Source organism: Xenopus laevis, chromosome 1L (assembly GCF_017654675.1).
Source record: "Xenopus laevis strain J_2021 chromosome 1L, Xenopus_laevis_v10.1, whole genome shotgun sequence".
Classification (NCBI taxonomy): Eukaryota; Metazoa; Chordata; class Amphibia; order Anura; family Pipidae; genus Xenopus; species Xenopus laevis.
Genome location: NC_054371.1, coordinates 152,906,196 through 152,912,574, shown reverse-complemented (window position 1 = coordinate 152,912,574; position 6,379 = coordinate 152,906,196).

The following is a 6,379-nucleotide window of genomic DNA, read 5'->3' as shown; positions in this document are numbered from 1 at the left end:
TATGACAGTGTAATGAGTTGTTAATGACAGTAAGTTATTATGTAATTAAAACTTTACTATGAAAAAATGGGCTTCAATTCCACAAAGGAAGGGGGTTCAACATAAAACCAAATAAAAATGCTGTTAATTTTCGTCAGGCCAAGCTGTCCTACATTACTCTTAAAGTAAAAGCTACATGTACTGTATACGGAGTTTAATGTAAGGAGGTGGATGGTGCATATCAGGTGGTGTGTCAGGTTTTTGATCCAAAGGAACCCTATCTCACTGTAATAGGCTATATACTCAGTTTTGACATGCAGCATAAAAAAATATGAAATATTCTTGTAATGGAGTTAATGCTTGATAGTATTTCATGAATAGACAATAAGTTGTTCAGCCAGCTCATCAGCCATAGGAGGCTATGGGTTATTGCTACTGGGCAAACTTAGTGCCTTTTATTACATTTGAGAGATAGTGGTGAAAACCACATAAAGGTTTATGGACCGTACATTTTTGTTTTTATAAACTCACACTATGGGAGTGCAACCCTCTTATTTAGCTAGCTAAACACGGAGAACCAAAATACGAGTTTACAGTATAAAACATCCAAAGCATAGGGTGAGTATGTGCTCTATACACTTGGAGATATGGATATAGTGGTCCTGATGAGTCATTGAGGAGTCCTGTGCTTTTATATCGGCCATAGAATGACAAGGACTTCTAATATCCTTATATTTTACAACAGGGAATACATTATTTGTTATAATACACAAGTTTCAGGGAGTCATGTGACAGAGATTACATCATTAAGCACCAATTATAACCGCTGACATTACTAAGCACTATTTATAAGGATATAATAATACACAAGGGTCATGAATATCCTATAAATCATATGACTCACTTAAACTTGTGTGTTATAATACATAATGTAACCCCTGTTATAAAATATGAGAAAATTTGGAGTCAAGTCTGAGTTTCATTAACCTTACTTGGCCTTTGGCTTTGTGCTTTTATATGGTCATGGAACTTCTTGGGGATTTATAATATCCTTATATTTTACAATAGAGCGATTTTTTTTCACTACATAATTTACAGAACATCCATGGCTCTTGTGTTTTATATATGAATTACTGCATATTGATAAATCAATTACATGTTATGATTTAGCATATTGCAGCTTTTACTATACTGATGTGATAAAACTGTATCCTGTAATTGTCTCCTTGAAACAACTATTTTTTTATTATACCAAGATTACGCTCACTGTGCACAGTAACTGTTATAGTTTTCCATGTACACATAGCAAAACAAAAATATTTTATATATATAAATATATATATATATATTTATATATATATATATATATATATATATATATATATATATATATATATATATATATATATTTGTAATGAAAATATTGTGATGATTAATATCATCATCATTATAGAATTGTCTGCTGGAAGATATTATCAATTTATTCTTAAACTAGAAATGTTTATTTTTTATCTAGTAATTCTTGCTGTCACTTATTTTTTTATAATACCTATATTTATTTCAGGAGTGGGTTAGTGAAACTACTTGGCATATATACACATACATTAAAAATTCTCAATTGTAAATGTACAAAACCAGATATGAAATACTAAACTGGGAGGGGGTGGTTTCAGCAACTCATTATGAGCTGTAGCCAGGTGACAATTTTAGGAAACTGTAAGAATAGTTTTTAAGAGAATCAAAACCAGGAATGGGAACTGGTGTTTTTGAAACAGATTCAGCAGTAGGAGTTTCACAAGTGACAAACCAATGCTTCACATATGAGTGTAATGTGTAGAAGATTTCCATTACTCTTGCTCAAATAAAGATGGATCTGGATAATGTAAGAACTACTGATATAACCACACAGATATTTTAATAAGTAAGGGGTTCCAATGTAACTTGTGATTTAAAGTTGCATACTTTTCCCATGACACTACACTGAATGTAAGATGTAACATATTGACCATGTGTAAGAATGTATTCATATAAAGGCAGATTATTTCCAAGAGCAGTTAGACTAACTGCAAACAAGTCCAATGGATAGTAGAGGAACAACCACCAGGAACTATCTTTCTCATGAACCCACTGGTCTAACATATATCTGTACTCACTATACTTACTACTATGGGGGTTATTCACTAATAAAAAAATAAAAAACTCAAATGTTTTGTTTTTTAAAAAAACTTGAATGTTTCGAGATTTATTATACCCTGATGCTGCAAAAAGCCAGAATCCAAAAATCTACCATCTCAAACCTGTCGAGGTCATGTACTTTACCTGTATAAGTCAATGGGAAAGGGCCCTATATAAATTGGAAGTTATTGTGGGTTTAGCCCGAAAATACAACAAATTTGAGCAATTTAGGGAAAAAAGCCTGAAAAATCAGACGATATGGGTTTTCATTAGAATCTAGATGTTTTTTTCCCAAACTGAATAATCTGAGCTTTTTTATTAATAAATAGGATAAAATCAGGTATAGCAGTTGGGGTGAATTTTGTTTACTTAAATAATGAGATAAATATGTATTTGGATCATGCCTTGCAATCTTAATTAAACCACTCAAATGCATGGTATTAAAGGAACAGTAACATCAAAAAATAAAAGTGTTTTAAAGTAATGAAAATATAATGCAGTATTGCCCTGCACTGGTAAAACTGCTGTGTTTGCTTAAAGGAGAAGGAAAGCTACGGAGGCATTTTATTGCCAATAGATTAGCTGCAATAGTGCAAGCTAGAATGCTATATTTATTCTGTAGAATGTTTTACCATACCTCAGTAAAAAGCTCTAGAAACTCTCTGTTTGTTTAGAATAGGAGCTGCAGTATTAACATGGTGTGACATCACTTCTTGCCTGAGTCTCTCCCTGCTCTGGGCTCAGATTACAGCAGAGAAGGAAGGGGGAGGGGAAGAAGAGCAAACTGAGCATGCTCTTGCCCAGGGCAATGAGGTTTAAGCTGAAGGCAGGAAGTCTGATACAGAAGCCCATGAGTACACAATAGAAGGAAGGAAATGCAGTGTTTCTTTTGACAGGGGACTCAGAGCAACATTACTTTGGGGGTTTACTGGTATATTTAGATGGACCTTTCTTATAAGGCTAACTTAGTTTTAACCTTTCCTTCTCCTTTAAGAAACACTACTATTGTTTATATAAATAAGCTGCTGTGTAGCAATGGGGGCAGCCATTCAAAGGAGAAAAGGCTCAGGTTACACAGTAGATAGCAGATAAGCTCTGTCTGTCTAATGGTGTTATCTGTTATCCATTTGTTAACCTGTGCCATATAGCTGTTTTTCAATTTCCGCCATTGCTCCACAGCAGCTTGTTTATATGAACTATAGTAGTGTTTCTGAAGCAAACAGATCCGTTTTACCAGTGCAGGGCAAAAGTACATGATATTTTCATTACTTTAAAACACTTACATTTTTTGGTGTTACTGTTCCTTTAACCCTGGCCCAGTGCATCCTTACATGATCCTCACCATCCATACATGGCATCATTTAATAAATTATTAGTGGAAGCATTTTCCATAATATTACCTAAGGTACTAATTTGGAAAATGTCTTAAGTATGCTGTAAGCTGGAGGGAGCATTTAAGATAAAACATTCAAATTTCATTTATTTTAAATTTTTTACTGGCAACACTATAGGGCTTATTTAGTAACATGTGCAAAATGCAATGTCGAATGGAAGTTGGTAAGTTTTTTACCCAGAATGCAGCAGATGCACCAAACTAAATTGTAAAAATTTGATGCATATATGACACAATGTTTGGCTGTTGTGAAGGGGTTTCTCTTCACCTTGGAAATGATTCTGCGATCATCTATCACTGTTGTCTTCCCAGGACATCCAGGTCTTTTTTGCATGCTGAGTTCACCAGTGCTTTCTTTCTCAGGATGTACCAAACTGTAGATTTTGCCACTCCTAATATTGAAGCAATTTTTTCTGTTTTTACAACTTAAGGATCTTGTTTCACCTGCATGGAGAGCTCCTTTGACCGCCTGTTGTCTGTTCACAGCAAAATCTTCCACATACAAGCACCCCTCTCAAATCAACTCTAGGGCTTTTATCTGCTTTATTGATAATGACATAACAAAGGAATTGCCAAAGCCTGCCCATGAAATAGCCTTTGAGTCAATTGTCCAATTGCTTTTGAACCCCTGAAATGAAGTGATTGTGTTAAAAAAAGGATTTAGTTCCTTACATTTTTATGCAATCTTTTTGTTCAACCCACTGAATTAAAGCTGAAAATCTGCAGTTCAGCTACATCTGAGTTGTTTTATTTAAAATTCATTGTGGTAATGTACATTTTTACTATATTGTTTTCTGTATCAACATCCAAAACACATCCACTTCCATTCCCTCATGAACTACTGTAACAAATTGTAGATCAGGTGAGGCCAAGTGGACTCCTTATTTCTCATAAACGGTAGTAGCTTATGCTCCTTATTAATTGAAAATTTTGGAGGTAATGTGCAAAAATGTTAAAAAATTAAAAGTCTGAGGCATCAGAATTTGTTATTGTGACATTTCTATAGGATGAGGCCCAGATTTTGAATGTGATAACCATGTGTGACCAGGGCAAAAAAATATATATATATTGCTGTAAGATATTGGGTATTGGTATAACAAATATTGGGTATTTATTATATTTCATTTTATCTCTGCAAAAAGTTCATGGAGTTCATGTGGTTTGAAGAGCAAGAAGCTTACTTACTGATTGTGCTACTAGTTTTACTATTGCTCTTCAGTAGAGAGAATTAATGTCCACTGTCCAGCACTTCAACCATGAGGCCCCCCAGTGCAATGAGACCTGATAAGCTTTAGGTAACTGAATTGTAAAATCAACTTGACTCAATAAATACAAAAGCAATATAATTTATATAATATAAATAATTATAAATAGCATATACAGGTATGGATTCCGTTATCCAGAAACCCATTATCTAGAAAGCTGTAAATTACAAAAATGCAATCTCCCATAGACTCGGTTTTATCCAAATAATCCAAATTCTTTAAAATGATTTCCTTTTGCTCTGTAATAATCAAACAGTGCAAACCAGCATGTTAGGTTTGTTTAATGTTTACATGATTCCCTAGAAGACTTGAGGTATGAAGATCCAAAATTACAGAAAGATCCATTATCCAGAATCATCCTTAATCATATTTCATGTACAGTCTTCATGAGATTAAAATGAGTCTGTTAATTCCTGAAAATAATAACAAAATCCCCCTGACCACACAGAGAGAGCTTTCTAAGTAAAAAATAAATTAATCTTTTGACATTTTCAGTCAGATCAGAAGTTTCAGCCAAAACCGGTAATAATATGAGTAAAATATAACGATTCTGGCTACTATGAAAGAAACAGGTGACAGGATATGAGAGCACAGAATGCACATGTCAGTTACAGAAGGAAAGTTATTCTGCTTAAACACATTAGGTAAAATACAGAATAACACAGCATGGAGCATAGTGCTAATTCCATGTTGGCATATAAACCATTATAAAATATTATGTGCGTTGCATAAACATAGTGTATTGTTACATAAACAACTGTGTCAATATTTGAGAGACCGCAATGGCAGCTGCAGTTGTAAATGGGTTTTAAAACTTCATAAAAACCTTTATTCTTATATGCCTGAGTGTCTGGCATACTGTATATGGCACTGAGGGATAGACTGCCCTAGCTGTTCTGTTCCTCATTAACCAGTACCATGAAACAACATGGTGTTCTACATAGAGGACAATGCCACAGCATGACTTAGGCCTCATATGTTTTTAGACACAGTGTAGTGAGAAGGGGGTCTTAGTTTAATCAACCCTGCTTCTGGCCTTAATGGCAATGTATCCAAGGATGAGATAAAGAAATGTGAGTTAAGGAAACATGATAATCTAGGGGGTATTTACTAAAATGGCAATAAAAGAGAATGGTGCAGAATGTCAATATAAGCACTACCAACGTGTACTGAAGTCCAATAACAAGAACAAACAGAAATAATGAAGGGGAGAGAATATACTAGTCTTTGGGTGCATGTATATAGAACAGGGCTGTCCAACTGGCGTCCCGCGAGCCGCATGCGTCCCGCGACCCCCCTCATTTGGCCCTCCACATCAAAGTCTGCCTGCTGTGTCTTTTTACCATATGTAAGATTTAAAAGGTATCACTACAGAGATTAACTGGCCCCTGCATTGTCTAAACCTCAAATTCAGACTAATCCCCTGCAATGTTCACACCTGTGATCCCCCTGTATTGTTCACACTTGTGAAACCTCTATTGTTCACATCCAAAAGCCCTGTACTGTTCCACCTGAGACCCAGACTGAAACTACCGACATTATTCATCTGTTCAGACTTTATACAAAA